The sequence below is a fragment of the Theobroma cacao genome, chromosome 9, assembly GCF_000208745.1.
Source record: "Theobroma cacao cultivar B97-61/B2 chromosome 9, Criollo_cocoa_genome_V2, whole genome shotgun sequence".
In the NCBI taxonomy this organism is placed as follows: domain Eukaryota; kingdom Viridiplantae; phylum Streptophyta; class Magnoliopsida; order Malvales; family Malvaceae; genus Theobroma; species Theobroma cacao.
This window is the reverse complement of record NC_030858.1, coordinates 8452915-8472306: the sequence shown is the minus strand read 5'-3', so window position 1 is coordinate 8472306 and position 19392 is coordinate 8452915. Positions and strand designations below refer to the sequence as shown.

General features: G+C 32.1%; 1 long non-coding RNA gene and 1 pseudogene across 1 annotated transcript; one reads left to right on the top strand and one right to left on the bottom strand.

The window, feature by feature from the left end:
• Positions 95 to 5032, bottom strand: LOC108663479. Its single transcript, XR_001929539.1, has 2 exons — positions 4844 to 5032; positions 95 to 809 (listed from the first exon to the last, which is right to left on the bottom strand). It is a non-coding gene; the product is annotated as an uncharacterized LOC108663479 (long non-coding RNA).
• Positions 13609 to 15886, top strand: LOC18588949 (annotated as a pseudogene).

Here is a 19392-nt window from a genome sequence, read left to right as displayed (position 1 = left end):
GCAAAAGACTCTTAATGGCATAAGAGAGTTGGTGAGGTTAAGGACATCTGTACATTTTCCAAAAGTTATCTGCTACTCAAGAGTAGTGGCAGCATTACAAGAAAAGGAACCTATTTATACCACACAAAAACAGAGCATTTTGCTCGTAACCAAGGAAAAGGCAACCTATACAAAAGTAACTCAGCCACAAAAAAGGACCCAAAGAAATCAAGGAGAAACGACCCAAGCAGCCATGAAGAAGGAGAAAAGCGCCCAAAATGCACATAAATAATCCAGGCCGCAAGCAGAGTGAAAAGCGAAACTTGCTAGGAGCAGCCATAGATGCGTCAACAATGAAAGGTATTGGACAACACAACCCCGCAACAGGAGCCTTCGGTTCAATTGGAGGCGTTGGACAACCTCCAAGTCTCGATATAAGCTAAGTAGGGCAATCTAGGAGAAACCAAACCGAAAAGGCAAGCAAGTAAGCGGCAACCACATATTGAATTCTTCCGGAACAAGCAGGAGACCAAACAAGAAAGACCATTACCCCTTTAGGAACCAGCCAACATAAAGGAGAAACGGTAGCCATCCATGGAGAGAACAACAGCAGTCACCACACCAGGTCGAGCAACATCAAGAGCAACAAGGAAACAACCAGCTGTCGCAAAGTTGACATCAACAAAAACGAAACACCATCAGAGGCCAGGAGAACCCCGCAAGAAGCATCCTCCCAACTGAGCCTCAACAACACAACCACAGCGACAGGAAGTCTTCACCTGAAAAACAGAAACCCCCCCAACGTCTTCCCCCAAGCCAGCAAGCATCCACTTCAGGCCAGTGTCCCACAACATCCAACCAACACAAAACATTAGAACAGCACAAGACCAAAACCAGAAAAAGCAAAAAACCTTTGGACAGCAACTTAAACACCAAAAAGGAAGTAGAAGGACAGACACAAAAGATTAGCAAACAGGCTTCCCCTTTTCTTTTTTTCTTAACTTTTACTTTAACTTTCTTTTTGTTTCCTCTTTTCTTCTTTCTCTTCTTTTTTTTTCTTTTTTTTTCTTTTTCCTTTTCTCATCATAAAAAAGATACATGAAGAAATGATAAGATAAAAAGAAATAAATAAAACTAAAAAACCTCAGCGCGAATAAAAAACTTTCTTTTTTCTTCCTTACTCATGCACATTCTTTCACAAAGCAAACACTCAAAGAAGCATTAGAGGAAGGAGAACCAACATGAAGCAGAACAACATCAGCAAAAATCCCTCTAAAGAAGGCCACCCCCCCTCCCTCATCCAGACTCCCTACCCTGAAGGCACAAGTATCCTAACTATGACAGCCAAACATGGACAGGGCATAAACAAAGAACCATCCAAAAACGAGCCCTTAAACCCGACAAACCAAAATCACCCAAAGAAAAATTTGACTCATCGAACCCTCATGTCCCAAAGGAAGATTTGACTTAATAGTTGATGTATGATTTTTCCATTCAAAGAGTAAGATTCAAAATTTCCTTTTCTTAAATATAAAGAAGGAATTTCTACTTAATTGTTTCTCTCCCTTGACATTAATTCTTCCATTATCAAAGTTTCACATCAATACTAATTAATAGAAAAGAAATAAAAAATTATTTTTATAAATATTAATCATTTCGAATTAAAAGTAATTAAGTATTACAAACTTTATAATTTTTAGATTCATTATCATGAATCGATGTATAAAATAAGATTAAAATTATTATAACAATGATTATAATTCAATGGAAGAGAAGAAAAACAATTCAAAAAGAGAGAAAAAAAATATAAATAGGGTCGCAGCCCTAATTGTTAATATAAGCTTTAAAAACTTAAATATTCATAAACTTGGCTCCGAGCTAAGATAGTTTGTAAGTTGGAGCTATGCACACCCTATTACAATGAGAGGACTGTTTCAAAAGTACTATTGATTCCTCCTCTTTGATATAACGAACTGTTAAAACATCTTACCCCTCAAATCTTGTCTAGAGGGGTTTCCTATCATTAGTACTATCTATTACCAATTTCATCAAAATTGAAAAGAAATATCCAAAATATATGGGGAGCAGTTTTTAATTATATTTGACAAATAATTAAATCGTCATGATGTACTAATTGATTAAAATGTCATAATAGTTAAATTTTCCAAGTAAAATACACTATCTGATTATTAAAGGTTGCATCATAATTGCACGTTGATATATGATTAGATTTCGGACAGTTATAAATGAGTCTGATTTAGATACTTTTATGGAATTGGATAAGTGTTACTTTGGTTGTATTTCCTTGTGTATATTTTTTTTTAATTTGGAGAAGGAAGATTTTAATTCTACTCTTTAGACAAAGGATCATACATCAATCAATGAGCTAAATGCTTGAGTGCCTCCTCATGTGCTTAAGAAACCCTGCAATATAGAAAGCCCTTGGGAAAGTGTTGAAGGAGCCACCAAACCGAAATCTACCACTAAATCATATTAGTAGCTAGAAAAAAAGCAGTACCAAAATGGGTTTTGATTCTCAGCTTTAGGTTCCAATTATCGAGTTGCTGATCGATTTAAAAAAACATGGAGTGAGGAACCCATGGATGGCTAAGGTTGTGCAAGCAGGTGAGAGAGGCTTGTGAAAATTTTGGTTGTTTGAAGTGGTGTATGATAAGCTATCAAGTCATATATGAGAGGAGACGTTTTCCTCGATAAGGCAACTTTTCGATATTCCATTGGAGACAAAGAATGATTATGTATCAACCAATGAATCAAATACTCGAGTGTCTCCTGGAGCACTTAAGAAATCTTGCAATATAGAGAGCCCTTGGGAAAGTTATGAAGGAGCGACCAAACTGAAATCTACCACTAAATCATATTACTAGCTAGTAGAAAAGCAGTACCAAGATAGGTTTTGATTCTCAGCTTTAGATTTTAATTATCGAGTTACCAATCGATTCAAAAAGACATGGGGCGAGGAACCCATGGATGGCTAAGTTTGTGCAAGTGGGTGAGAGAGGCTTGTAGAGAATTTTGGTTGTTTGAAGTTATGTATGATAAGCTATCAAGTCATCTTTGAGAGGAGACGTTTTTCTTGGTAAGATAATTTTTTGATATTCCATTGAGGACAAAAAAAGATTATGTATTAACCAATGAATCAAATGAAAGCTCTTGGGAAAGTGATGAACGAGTAACAAAATTGAAATCTACCACTAAATCATATTTCTAGCTAGCAAAAAAGTAGTACTAAAATGGGTTCTAATTCTCAACGTCAGATTCCAATTATCGAGTTGTCGATCGGTTCAAAAAGACATGGGGCTAGGAACCCATGGATGGCTAAGGTTGTGCAAGTGGGTGAGAGAGGCTTGTAAGAATTTTGTGTTTGAAGTGGTGTTGTAAGAACCAAGATCGTAAATGGCTGAAATCTCAAGAACAGAAGAAACAAAAAGTCCCATTTGGAAGAGAATACTTTGGAATCACTATTACTTAGACTTAATTTACATATGAGATTGAACCTAAAGCTAGGAACAAATAAGACATTGTGTAAGGTAAGATTATCCAACAGTTGAACAGTTCCTATGTGAGTAACTAAAGCCTTGCAATTGTTAGGCATTTCAACAAATCCATTAGAAACAACAATTTGTGAACTCAAAAATTGAAGACTACATTCTATATGATCAGCAGCACCCAAATCAACAATCTAATTATTAGAAAAATATCCAAAAATATTAGCAGATGATCCATCATAATAACCATGAGCATAATTAAAGTAAAAAAGGTTAGCAATTATACCTACTATTGAAGAATTGACAATTGAAGATTTGAGTTACTAGTTCTGAATACCTTTGTTTAGGGAAAAAGGGTGGTTTATCACTAGAATCAGCATGATTGAACCTAAAACTAGGAACAAACAAGACATTGTGTAAGGTAAGATTATCCAACAATTGAACAGTTCCTATGTGAGTAACTAAAGCCTTGCAATTGTTAGGCATTTCAACAAATCCATTGGAAATAACAATTTGTGAACTAAAAAATTGAAGACTACATTTTATATGATCAGTAGCACCCAAATCAACAATTCAATGATTAGAAAAATATCTAAAAATATTAACAGATGATCCATCATAATAACCATGAGCAGAATTAAAGCAAAAAAGGTTAGCAATTATACCTGCCATTGAAGAATTGACAATTGAAAATTTGAGTTACTGGTTCTGAATACCTTTGTTTAGGGAAAAGGATGATTTATCACCAGAATCAGCATGACCTTTATTGATTAACATCATTAATTTTTGATATTGAGACTAAGTGAAAGACAATTTAGATACGGCACTATCATGTTCCTCATTACCAGCAATTGTAACATTGACCATCACACTATTAGAAGAACCTAATTTCTTAGCAGAAGGATTCTTGTTCTTGGTGAATTTAAAATCAAAAGGAAAACCAAAAAGCTTGTAACAATTTTCCTTGGCATGACTAGCCTTACCACAATGTCCACAAGTAACATCAAGCTTAAACTTCTTTCGTTTTTCACTTGTTACTATCATCGCAGACCCTTTAACTAGAGGTTGAGATTGCATACGCAGATTCCTTTGACTTTCTTCTCTAATGATCATATTATAAGCCTTATCAAGACTTGGAAAAGGCTTCATTAACAAAATCTAAGATCACAATGCAACATATGATTCGTTTAGGCCATCCAAAAATTTAAACACATTATCCTTAGTGAACTAATCAATATATTTCTAGAAACATTTAGGATTATAATATTCGTAGTCACAATGAGGTAATGGCCTAACATTCCTAAGTTCTTCCTAAATAGCATTTAACTCAGTGAAATATGAATCGATTGTTTGAATACCTTGTGTGACATTGGAAAGAATAAACTGGAGATTACAGATCCGTGAATCATTAGGCTGAGCAAAATGCTTCTTCAGAACCTCTCAAATTTGTGCCGTTTAGTTGATGTAGAAAATCGTTGCTGCAATTAGAGGAGAAATCGATTCCAGCAACCATGCGACTATTCGATTGTTACATTTTAGCCATTGCACATGAATCTCATCACTGGGTTCTAGTTTAACAATCATACCATTAATAAACCTTAACTTGTTTCGGATCGACAAAGCCAAAATAAAAGATTAGCTCCATGATGCATAGTTGTTCGCATTCAACTTTGGATTTATCATCACTGAACCATGATGATCTGAATGATAAATGTAATATGGAGACTAAGGATCATCAATAGTAGAGAAAATGAACTTTGAAGTTGAAATGTTAGCCATGGTTTTTCAACAGATACACAATTAAATAACCAAACGAGTAAATTGATCAAAAGATTTAGAAAGAAATGTCACAGATCTAGAAAGATCGTGTTATAGATCTAAAAAAAAAATCACAGATCTAAGGTTTCTGGAAATGCAAAATTGAAAAATCACAAGAAGTCTAAGAATCAAGAAAATTGTAAACAAACAAAGAAGGTTAATGGAAGAAATCAAAGAACAAATTTCAAGCTTGATCAATGCACTCTAATACCATGTAAGAACCAAGATCGTAGGTTGCTGAAATCTCAAGAATAAAAAAAAAACAAGAAGACCCATTTGGAAGAGAATACTCTGGAATCATCATTACTCAAACTTAATTTACATATGAGAAAGAAAGCAGTATTTTTATGTACATGGAAGAAAGGCAATCACAAAACTATAAACTGACTACTAAACTAATTACAACAATACCACTGCACTTATTTACAATGTTACCACAGATTAAAATCTAATAACTATCAAGTCATCTCCAAGAGGAGACATTTTCCTCAGTAAAGCAACTCTTCAATATTCCATTGGAGACAAAGAATAAGCATATCAACCCAAAGGCGTACCATGGCCACTATGAACCAGGCCTTTTATTTTTTTCATATGAAAGCTTTGGACTTGAAGATGCCTCCAACTGCAACTCTGTTAAAAGCTTTGCTGACTTTATGTGGCCTAATGGCCACGATCACTTCTGGTAATCCAAATTCACTCTTTTTTTTGTAGATTAAAGGGCTCATTTACTGTGTTGATGTTGCTGACTAATTTCAATGTGTTATTTATTTTCTATTTAACACTATGATGAAGCGATTGGAGAGGAGCAAAGCTAGATGATTGGTTTGATGATCATCCATAGTTATGGCTTAGGACTTAGGAGGGAGACGGGAGTCGTTCATGACACATTTCATGCTTTTACAAGTGATGAAATATCTAGCCTCCCTTTCCGGAGGCTATACCAATGCACTTTTTCCTCTTACTAATAAATTTTTTGGTGTACTCCTCTGTGAGAGGATTAGATTGCAGGGCTCAAAATTGAAACTAAAGACGGACAATGGTTGAAGCTGTTATCATCTCCCACTTCCTTTGTCTTTATCGTTGAAGATTGTCTCATGCAAGGTATGTATGATGTCAACACTTAGCATATTTAATTATTTTATTCTCATCCATCAATCAAACTACTTATGCTATATTAATTATTATTATGTCACTATTTTAGCCCAGTAGGTGGCCACAACTTGATATTAAATTTTAATATTGAACTCTGTTATGAAATAAATCTGAAAAAAATAACTATAAGAGAAATATAAGAGAAAGTATTTAAAGGGAAAGAAAGTATTTAGAGGGAGTAAAAAGATCTTATTCAAGTATGTATTTATAAATAAAGTGAGAGACCTATTTATAGGCCAAAAGCCCCTTAAATCATAATCCTAATCTAATTCTATTTAAGAGTTCAAATCATATTACATTTCTTGTATCTTGCCTATTGGGTTGTTTGATTCGGTTTGCATTTCTTGGGTCGTAACGTAATGGACATTCACATTTTTTTTCATAACACTCCCTCTTGAATGTCTATTGTATTAAGAATATGCCTCGTTAAAACCTCACAAGGAAAAAACCTCATGGAAAAAAAATCCAAGTGAAGGAAAAAGAGTACATAATCTTTTCAAGAATACGCTTTTGAAATATGCCTCATCAAAAACCTTATCAAGAAAAACCCAGTGGGAAGAACCTTGATGAAGGAAAAGAGTACAGTGCGTATTTTACTTCCCCTAATGACTGCATTATAAAGATCTTTAAAATGATGCATTCCAATCTTTTATACCAACTTTTCAATTGTTGCAGTAAGAAGGGCTTTGGTGAACAAATCTACTAGATTATCACTTAACTGAATTTGTTGAACACTAATTTCACCCTTTTCTTGGTGATCATGAGTGAAGAAGAATTTTGACGAACTATGTGTTTTGTTCGATCACTTTTAATATATCCTTCCTTTAACTGTGCTAAGCAAGCAGTATTATCCTCATATAACATTGTTGGAATTTCCTTTTTGGTTGATAAGCCACACATTTCTTAAATATGTTGAGTTACAGATCTTAACCAGACACATTCACGACTTGCCTCATGAGTTGCTAAAATTTCTGCATGGTTAAAAGAAGTAGCAACTATCATCTGTTTTACAAAACAGTATGAAATAGTCATACCTCCACATATGAATAAGAAAACCTGTCTGGGATCGAGCTTTGTGTGGATCAAATAAATATCTTGCACTGCACAACTAATTGAATTTTATTTTGATACATTTGAGTAACATAAGCCTATATCCATTGTTCCCCGGAGATATCGAAGTATATGTTTAATTCTATTCCCATACCTTAGAGTTGGAGAAGAACTATATCTTACTAATAAATTCACAGCAATTGATATATCAAGTCATGTATTGCTAGCAAGATAGATTAGTGCTTTAATTTCAATAAGATACAGTACTTCAGGACCAAGAAGTTCTTTATTATCCTCATGAGGTCAAAAAAGGTCTTTTCCTTTTTTCACATCTAGTGACCTTACAACCATTGGTGAACTCAATGGATATGCTTTCTTTATATAAAATTGTTTTAGAATTTTTGCAATATAATTTGATTAATGGACAAAAATTCTATTTGCCAAATGTTCAATCTAAAGACCCAAGCAAAACTTTATTATTTCCAAGGTTTTTCATCTTAAATTCTCTTTTTAAGTAATCCACAGCTTTTGATAACTATTCAGGAGTTCCAATAATGTTCAAGTCATCAACATAAACAATAATTATAATAAATTCATATCTAAACCTTTTTATAAAATACATGGGCATATAGGATTATTTTTATAGCATTTTTTCAATAAATATGCACTAAGGGGATTATGCCACACATGTGTTTGAATTGCTTTAATCCATATAAAGATTTACTTAACTTAATCGAGTAAATTTCTTGAGAATTCAAATTTTTATACTTTAAGCAATTTAAATCCTTCAGGGTTTTTCATATAAATATCAATATCAAATGAGCCATATAAATAGGCTGTAGCTACATGCATTAGACGCATTTTAATCTTCTCATATATTGCCAGGCTAGTTAATATAGAATTGTAATTGCATCCACCATATAGAATATATTACTTCATATTTAATACCAAATCTTTGGGTAAACTTTGTGCGATAAACCGTACTTTATATCTCATAATCTCATTTTTCTCATTTCATATTCGCACAAATACCCATTTATATTTCATTTGTTTAACACTATTGGTGTACAGACTACAGGTCCAAAAATTTCATGTTTTACAAATATATTCAATTCCTCTTTAATTGCGTCTTTCCACATTGGCCAATAATTTCTTTGTCTACATTCTTCAATAGATGTAGGTTCAAGATCCTCATTTGCTTTCATAATATTGAGTTCTATATTATATACAAAATATCGTCGACGTTTATTAACTGATTTCATCTTTTCCTATCATGACATAATTTGTTGAGATCTCTTTATTTTCATTGATTTCAAGTACTTGAATGTCTTTTGAAATGTTTATCAATTATGTCAAGGGTCTCTTCTAGAGTTTCTACTTCCTCTTTCTTACCATCTTAAATATTTGCTCATTTTCTTTTTTGAAGATTTTATCTTTGGAACCAATTGGTCTCAAAGCTTTTAGCGTGCCTTATCCTACAAGGACATTAATGTTAATAGGATCATTTGCAGTTGGTATATAAGATTTAGTTATTTTTTTGGGTCAGTAAATACGTCTGGTAACCGATTTACTATATTTTGTAAAAGAATTATCTTTTGAACTTCAAGTTCATATTGATTTGTGTGAGGATCAAAAGTAGGTAATGATAATTTATTCTAAGAAATTTTCTTTTGCAACCGCTTATTTTTCTCCCCTTAATATTGAAAAAATTGTTTGATCAATATGACAATTGACAAACTTTGTTATAAATAAATCTCCTATTGATAATTCTAAACATTTAATTAAAAATGGAGATTCGTATCCAACGTATATTCCTAACCTCCTTTGAGGACCCATCTTTGTGCGTTGTGGTGGAGCAATTGAAACATATACTGCACATCCAAAAATTCTTAGATGAAAAATATTTGGTTCTTGACCATAAATCAGTTGTATTGGGAGAATTTATAATAACTCATTTGGCTTAATGCGTACATATGTTACTATATCCAAAATGCATGCCCCCAAGTAGACATTAAGAGTTTGAATTTCATCAGTAATGGCCTTGCAATCAGTTGGAAGTGTTTAATAAAGAATTTTGCTAGACCATTTTTTGTATAAACATATGCAGCGGGTTGTTCAATAGTTATTCTAACTAATATGCAATATTAAAGGCTTGAGATGTAAATCCACTAGCATTGTTAAGACAAATAATCTTGATTATATAACTAGAAAAATGTGCTTGCAAATGAATGGTTGCAAATGCCAAATTGCAAGCTAATAATAAGCACACATGTGACCATCTAGTCTATGCATCGATTAAAACCATAAAATATCTAAATGATTTATATGGTGGATTTATAAATCCATATATAACCTTGAATATTATTAAAAAAGATAGAGAATTCAATTCCAACTTTAGCTGGTGATAGCCTTATAATTTATTTGCCTTCAAAGCAAGCAACACATAAAATTCATTAGATTGAAAAATCTTCTGGTTTTTCAATGAATGATCATATAAAATTTCAATCATTTTTTGCATCATTATTGATTCGAGATGGTTCAAACGGTCATGCCAAATATTAAAATCATTAGCAACTTCTGGTTTACTATGGGTTTCAATTATTCTAATATTTGTATAGTTTAATTCTGAGAACAGAACGAGTAATTTTTTTTTCAACACATACTTTCTACCTGAGACAATAGATGTAATATAGAGGTATTAAGTATCTCTTTCATTCGTTGTCTCAATATGCTATCTATTCAGACGAATATCTTTAAAACTTAATAAATTTCTTTGAGACTTAATAGAAAATAACACATCCTCTATTACTTTATTCCTCAAGGTCGTAAAATATTATCTCTTCTAGAGCCTTTAATTAATCTTGTACTACCAGATATTGAATTGACAATGATTTTTTTTGTTGTCAAGTAGAAAAAATATTTCTTGTTTTTAAATATAGTGTGTGTTATAGTAATGTCTACTAGACATATATTTACATAATAGATCTTGGATCCAACAATATGAATATTCATATTTTTTAAAATAAAATAAGATATATACAATAAAAAACTTGCAAGTTAATATAAAAGAATATTAAATATAAAATTAAAACACATAATAAGAATATATCATTTAAATATAATGAAAACATATTAAAACATCTTCATAATATAGTTATACTAAAATATACTAATTGAATGATCAATTCTTTTTTCAAGATAAGAAAATCAATAATGGATATTTCCATTATCAATTAAATGATCAATTCCTTTTTCAGGACAAGAAAATCAACAATGGATATTTCCGTTACCAATCATATAATCAATTCATCTTTTAGGGTAGACATATATTTTGATGTGCTATATCAACTTGGCTATTGTTAAAATCATCACAAGATATTTTAGTTTTTAATGATGCTTGATAAAATTCAAGACGCACAACAGCTACGTAACCAATGGTCTTTCATGCCACATTAACAATAATACGTTTTTTATATTCTTTTTATTTTTTCCATTTTTGCCTTTTCGTTATTCATCTACTTCTGGTGGGTTGAAAGTATTCATCCACTTTTTTTGATGGGTTATTCACTTTTGGTGGGTTAGTGGGTTACGACATCAATCCACTTTTAATGGTAAAATTATTCATCCATTTTTGGTGGCAAAGTTATCCTTAGATTATGATGGTAAAATTATCCATCCACTTCTGATGGTAAAATTATTTTTAGAATTAAACTAGTGATAGTGTAAATTATTATAACGACCTCTTCCATATCCATGATCATAATTATTAGATGATGTAGCGTTCACTTCAGGAATAAATAGATTCATGACCATGACCATTATTATTAAATAATTTCGCATTCACTTCAGGGAATAAACAAATTTATAATTTTTTATTAGTAGCTCGTTTGTCACATTCACTTCAGGGAATGGATATTATGATTTTTTTTATTAATAGTTATATAATAGTAAATTCACTTTTCAATCAAGGGACAGAATATAATATATACTATATGATATTAAAATTAATATTAAGGTTGATTTTTAGGGAATAAAAATATTAAGGAAATATCAAGTCACTTACTTGATTTGTTATAACCAAAAATTGAAGACCAACTATTGAAATCCTTTTAAAGCTTAGAGATGATGAAAACAAAATAATAGCAATACTTACATGATTTGCTAAAACTATAAATCAAAACCGAATCATTAAAATCCTTTTGAAGCTTGAAGATGATATAAACAAAATAATTTCGAAACTTAAGAGGTCAAAGAGGATCTGATAACGTGTTATGAAATAAATCTGAAAAGAACAACTATAAGAGAAATATAAGTGAAAGTATTTAGAGGGAGTAAGAATATCTTATTCAAGTATGTATTTACAAATGAAGTGAGAGACCTATTTATAGGCAACAACCTCTTGAATTATAATCCTAATTTAATTCTATCTAAATGTTCAAATCATATTACATTTCTTGTATCTTGCCTATTTGGCTGTTTAACTTGGTTTGCACTTCTTGGGTCATAACATAATGGACATTCACATATTTGTTCATAACCTTGATTTAAGGAGGTAAAGCCTTGAAATAATTGATGATCATCAAGTAAAGATTGATTGCTTAATTGATGTTAACGTTCAATGTTATGACAATGAAAACCTTTGACTTCTATATTTGATTTAAGGTGGCAACCACTTCAAATACTTATCATTAGGTAGTGTAGGTAAAGCCTTGAAATAATTGATGATCATCAAGTAAAGATTTACTGCTTAATTGATGTTAACGTTCAATGTTATGACAATGAAAACCTTTGACTTCTATACGGTGAAGTGTGCAATAGAAATTTTAAACTCAATTGCTGCTGACATCACTAAAGATACAGTAAAAAATAAAAAAAATCATCAGTGGCAGAATGCACGCGGCGAAGCATAGGGTGATGATGAGTGGAGACAAAGAGCGGTATACCTTTGGAGCATTTGCAGTGCCTGTGGCTGTGAAGGGTTCAATCATCAAAGCACCAAAGGGGCTGGAAGATGAGGACCATCCTCAAGTTTTTAGGGGCTTCTATTATATGGCCTTCCTCAAATTTTCAGAGGAAGCAATGCACTTGGACTCGGCAAAGTAGGTGTTCAGTTATGCAGCTCAGCCAATAAATTAATTAAGTTGTAAAAGGGTTTCAGGCATGGAAACATCGCAAATATATTAGGTTTGGTTAATATGACGAAAGATATGTTTGTATCTTGCCTTCTGCTTATTAGCTTGTCTATGCGTTAAAGCCAAATATGTGATTGTGTTTCCAAAAGAAGCATGACACATAGATTTTAATTGTTATGGGAAATTATAAAAGCTTTATTTGAAAAAAGAAAAAAAAACTAATTAGGTGTTTTTTTTTTCTGAGAATTACTCAATTTATTGCTAGATGCCATAGAAAAAACTATGATCTTTTATGTTTACAATAATGAAAAGATAAAAATAAAATAAAAGATTATATCCCAGATTTGGGAATATCGAGGACGGAGAACTAACACTTGAATATTACCTTATAAATGCTCATTCAAAACATATCCAAACATTAGCACCAAGTCTGTCGAGAAAAGACCCACAGCAATTACCCAACCTGCACCTGACATTCACGCGCAGCTCTGCTATGTCCATAAGGTGACTTCATCGCAACAAATATGAGCCAGCTCAACTCCTAGTTCCCACACGTCACTTTCATTCTCTTCCGATCAATGTGCATGGCATACAAACGGACAAAATGAATTTCTAAACAAACTGAAACTCTTGCATTTCAAATGGGACTCTAAATTTATATATACTACACACTCAGAATTTTACCAATATATATATATATATATATATATATATATATNCTAATTATATATACTACACACTCATAATTACTAATATATATATATATATATATATATATATATATGATTCTGCTTTAGATGCTTTTATTGAAGTTCATAGGTGCTAGTTTGGTGGTATCTGCTTGTCGCCTTTAGAAACAATGCCATATAAAAGAGTTGAGCCCCTCTGGTAGTGAGGCAACAACGAAAGACCATTGTTACATATACAAGCTAATTTAGTCTAAGAAATTAATATTGTTAGGGATAATCAAAATGGGTTCCGATGCTGAATTTCAGATTCCAGTTATCGAGTTACCGACCGAGGGTTCACCGGATTCGGAGCGAGGAACTTAAGGGTGGCAACGTTTGTGCAGGAGGGTACGAGAGGCTTGTGAGAATTACGGTTGTTTCCAGGTGGTGTATGAAAGGATACCAAGGAAACTCCGGAAGGAGACGTTTTCCTTGGTAGGAGAACTTGTTGAAGTCCCGTTGGAGAGAAAGCAGAAAAATGTTAATCCAAAGCCTTACCATAGCTACTTTGGACCATGCAGCCAGGCTTCTCTATAGGAGGGCTTCGGAATTGAAGATGCCTCCAACCATGATTCGGTTAAAAGCTTTGCTCAACTTATGTGGCCTGATGGCCACCATCACTTTTGGTAATTATCAAAGCTCATCCATCAGATACTCGAATTAGACTTAGATTAGTTACAAATTTGAAGGAATTCTAAGTAGTTTTGTAGTCTTAATTAACGTGTTCATTCCTTTTGAGCAGCCAAACCGTGAACACTATGGCCAAGCAATTGGAGGAGCTGACCATATAATCTGGTTGATGATTATTGATAGTTATGAGTTGGGGGAGAAATGGGAGTAATTGATCATGAGATGTTACATGCTGCTGGGAATGATGAAATACATGGCCCCTCAATCGGGGAACTATGTGAAAGGGCTCTACGCTCATACTGATAAACCAGCCAGTGCAATCGTTTGTAAGGATCAAATTTCAGGACTGGAAATTGAAATTAAGGACGGAGAGTGGACCAAGGTGTTACCGTCATCTTGTTCCTTTGTCTTTCTTGTTGGAGATCCTCTCATGGTATGCTCAATAATTTGGTTTAAATGACCTTAACTTATGTTAACTACTCCTTTGTACCAAGAATCCAGTTACAAATGCTTTTCATTTTTGTCAGAAGGCAGTAAACCACAAGATTTACTCAGTTCCTCTGTCTTTCTAGTTACTTGCTTCCTGGACCCATGGAAATAGCGACAAGCCGACATCCTTACCAGGGGTAGCAGGCCACCTTTGGCCCTTTATCATTTTTTTTTCAAAAATTTATTAGGTTTGATGACTCGGCTAACTTTAATAATGGGAAGGAGGGACTATGATAAAGCCATAACTTATTAGGCATCCAAGAATTTGGTCCTAACATAATTAAATTATAAATTATTTAATAACGAAATTATAAATCAAAATTTTTCAAAAAGTGTTAATATGTAGTAATAACTATTTAATAAATTTTTTAACACTCTCACTTTATCTTTTAATAATTTATAAAATTACACAGAGAATGATTTTTTTATATATATTCATCCTTTTAGATGATCTAATTTTTCTCTTGATTTCATTTGTTTTTTATTTTTAATTAACAAAAAATTATTTTATTTATTTTTTCACCTTAAAACTTATGATTTTGTTTAATAAAGTTAAGCCTTTTATATTTATTTTCTTAAATAAATAAAAATATTATTAAACAGCTTTTACATCCAATAACACTTCTTCATGATATTTGCCAAAGGGCAATTTTAACTTCCCTTTATAGTACTTTAAAAATTGTTCTATTGGAACAACATATGTTATCCGAACTTAATTATCGATGATTTTTTTAATATTTATTTTAATTTTTATATCATTTTTAATGTATGTATTATTTATAACAGACAAATTATTTGTTTTAATTTATAAATGATCTAACTATGAAGTTTACTTTGAATTTATTTATTTAATTTTGACAAATTAAATACAAATATGATTAAATTTTATTTTATTTTATTATTGAATTTGGATCGGATCAGTTTCGTAGCGGGTGTCCACATCAATTTTAAACTAAATGAATGAGTTTGATTTTTAATTACATATATATATATATATATACAAGTCTAGCTAGAAAGTTGGTTTCTTTAACCTTTGGTAAAATGGAAACCAAAATCTTACCTAATTATTGAAAATTAAACTAAAAATGGAGATTGGAAGACTGATATATTGAACATTACAAACCTTGAAATGAAGGCATGGAGTAATGGCAGAATGAAAGCGGCGAAGCATAGAGTGATGATGAGAGGAGACAGAGACCGGTATTCACTGGGAGCCTTTGCAATTCCGTTGGAGGGTACGATAATCAAGGCACCAAAAGAGCTTGTAAATGAGGAACATCCTCAAGTTTTCAAGGAGTTTGAGTTCATGGACTTCCTCTTTTATGCCAACTCTGAGGAAGCAAAGAGAATAGACTCCGCCGAGCAGATCTACGCATATGCTTCTCAACTGAGGAATTACTAGTGCATGGAGTTCAAGACCATGGCAAATTGGCAATGCAAAAGTACTGAAGCTAGCAAAGGATGATATAATATATTTGTATTAACTGTGCAGATGTCAATGTATTTTATGTAATTAATTCGTTTTCCCTCTTTCTTTTCTTTTTTAATAATAATTATGATGTATTAATTATTTTAGGACGTACGACTTACGCGTGCAAATTGTCTTTTGATTTTAAAACCCTATTAAAAGATTCGATGTCAAATATTGATATGTATACTATCTTAATTTTAAGGATTTATAGTACCTCTATCACAATTTCAGTGAATTTATTTAATTTTATTCTTTCATCATATGTCAAATTGAGTCCCATCATTATGGTTAGAATTTCTAATCGTTAAATTGAGTGACGTGGCATAATCACATGGCTTGATACATGAACTTTTTAATCAACCAGAAACATATCAAAGCACCTAAAAATTTCATTCACAAAAACTATTTTTTATTTAATATCAAACTAAATAAACAATATCCTAAAGTTACCAAAGTAGACCAGCTCGATGATCGGATCATTCGATTTGGTGACTCAACTCTTGATACGAGTCGATTCTTTAATTTGATTAGTTATGCATTTGACCTACAAAAAGTCAAAAACTCACATTTACCTGTTGAGTTAATGAAAAAAATTATAACACATCAGATTTTAATTTTATTGACCCAAGTCAATTGAGTATAATTTTTTAAAATGATTTTAATGTCATACCTATTTTAATTTTTACTTATTAATTACTGGTTCTTTTGTATTTTCACTAAAATATTATATTTCTTCAAAAAAATTGAAAATACGTTGTAAAAACTAAAAATAATATAGAGAAAATTGTAAGAGATAACCTTCTTTATAAGTTCAATTAAAAAATATCATTTTTTATAATTTTAATTAATTTTAGCCAATTTTTGGCATGACTTAACAACAATACCCTTTAAACAATTTCAGACAAATTAAAATGGTTTCAAGTTTCTCTATCCCGCCATCCAGACAGAAATTTTAAAATTAAATATCGATTTCTCTCTCTGTTCAAATATTGTTTATCTCGCCATCCAAAGAGTAGAGATGACATCAAGCTCTTTCTTATTTTGTTTTATTTTTTTAGATGACGGATCTTAGGGTTTCCAAGGGAGATGAACAGCGATTTTGCTCTTCTATGGTGATTGCAAGCAACATGATGAATGCAGTAACTGGATGCTTTCTGGTGATGACTTGCTTCAAAATGTGTGCTGCGATGGAGATGCCTATGTTGATGAGTTGGATCAGATTGGTTAAGATGATGGGCTCAGGGACAAGGAACAATTAAAGTATGTTTGATGGGTTTTATGGTGGTTCACAGTTTTATTGTGTCTGGGATTGGGATGATTGTTAAGCATGTTTGTTGGGGATTTTGATTTTTTTTATGAGATTTTGAGTTGAAATTATTCAGGGAATAGTTTGTAAAAGAGTATGTTTTGTTTTTGCATAAGGGGAATGAGTAAGGCCCTCCCGATAGGGATATATTTTGGAGAAAATTGTGAGAAATAACCTTCCTCATAAGCCCAATTCAAAAATATCATTTTTTATAATTTTAACTATTTTTGGTCAATTTTTGGCATGACTTGACAATAATACCCTTTAAACAATTTCAGACAAATTAAAATGGTTTCAATTTTCTTTCTCCCAGCAACTCAGATAAAAATTTCAAAATTAAATCTCGATTTCTCTCTCTGTTCAAATATGTCTATCTCGCCATCCAATTCGCAAAGATGACATCAAGCTCTTTCTTATTTTATTTTATTTTTTTGGATGGTGTATCTTGGGATTCTTAAGGGTGATGAATAACGATTTTGCTATTTGCAGGCAACGATTTTGCTATTTGCAGGCAACGATTTTGCTCAGGGAGAAAGAACAGCTAAAGCATGTTTGATGGGTTTTATGGTGGTTCACGGTTTTGTTGTGTCTGGGATTGGGATGATTGTTAAGCATGTTTGCTAGGGATTTTGATTTTTTTTTATGGGATTTTGAGTTGAAATTGTTCATGAAATATTTTGTAAAAAGGGTATATTTTGTTTTTGTATAAGAGGAGTGAGCAAGGCCTCCAGATAAAGATATATTTTCTCTTGCTTTGGAGGGTTACGAAGTTTTGTAACCTATCTTTTATGAAATGCATAAATTCATGGCTTAGCAAAAAAAAAAAAAACGTATGTGTTTTAGGTTCTTGAGTTTATTGGTTTATTTATAGAACCCTAAAATTGAGTTTACTGATTTTTAGATATTGTGTAACTTAATCACTGTGTGACTAGTTTTTAGGTATTATGTGATTGGTTTTAGGCATTACGTGACTAGTTTTTAGACATTACGTGACTGATTTTTAAGCAATGCCTAAGTCACACAATGCCTTACTAACAAGTCACGCAATGCCTTACTAACAAGTCACGTAATGCCTATCAACAAGTCACGTAATGCCTATCAACTAGTCACGCAATGCCTTATCAAAAACTAGTCACGTAATGCCCAAAGTTAGTCACGCAATGCCTATCAACTAGTCACGCAATGCCTTATCAGAAACTAGTCACGCAATGTCTTATCAAAAACTAGTCATGCAATGCCCAAAGTTAATCACACAATGCCTATCAACTAGTCATGCAATGCCCAAAGTCAGTTACGCAATATCCAAAGTCAGTCACGCAATGCCTAAAAACTAGTCACGTAATTCTCAAAAATCATCAAAACTACCGAATTCCATTTAATAAGATCAACAACTTTAAACGATAAACCATATTCCATTTAACAATATAATTAACGAATATGAATGCTCAAAATGTTCCAAAGTTTTTCTTTATATATCACAAATACTCCAAAATGCTTAAAAATACTCAAAACGCTCATAGGTTTTCTTCGTGTATCAAAAACTACTCCAAAATGCTCAAAATGCTTAAACGTCTTTCTTTCTGGTAAGGAATACTCCAGAGATGAATAGTCTGGTAAGAAAAGCTCACAAAATATGAGTAAGTTTGAGACGCAAATCTAAACATACTTGACCCGTTAATAGGTTTCGGTTGAGATGCGGAGCTAAAAAAATGAGAGATTTCATTAAGGGTAATTTTGTCCAAATTTTAATTTTTTTGGTTAAAAACAATTAAAATTATGGGGATGTCTATTGTCAAAAACACATTATGCATAAAGCCCATTTAAAAAAAGAACCCTATATTTTGTCTTGCTTTGGAAGGTTATCGAGTTTTGTAACCTATCTTTTATGAAATGCACAATTTTATGGCTTAGCAAAAAAAAAAAGTATGTGTTTTAGGTTCTTGAGTTTATTAGTTTATTTATAGAATCCCAAAGTTGAGGAGTTAAAATTGGTTAGACTGATTTTTAAGTATTACGAGACTGGTTTTTAAGCATTGTGTAACTCAATCACTGCGTGACTAGTTTTTAGGCATTATGTGATTGGTTTTAGGTATTGCGTGACTGATTTTTAAGTAATGCCTAAGTCACGCAA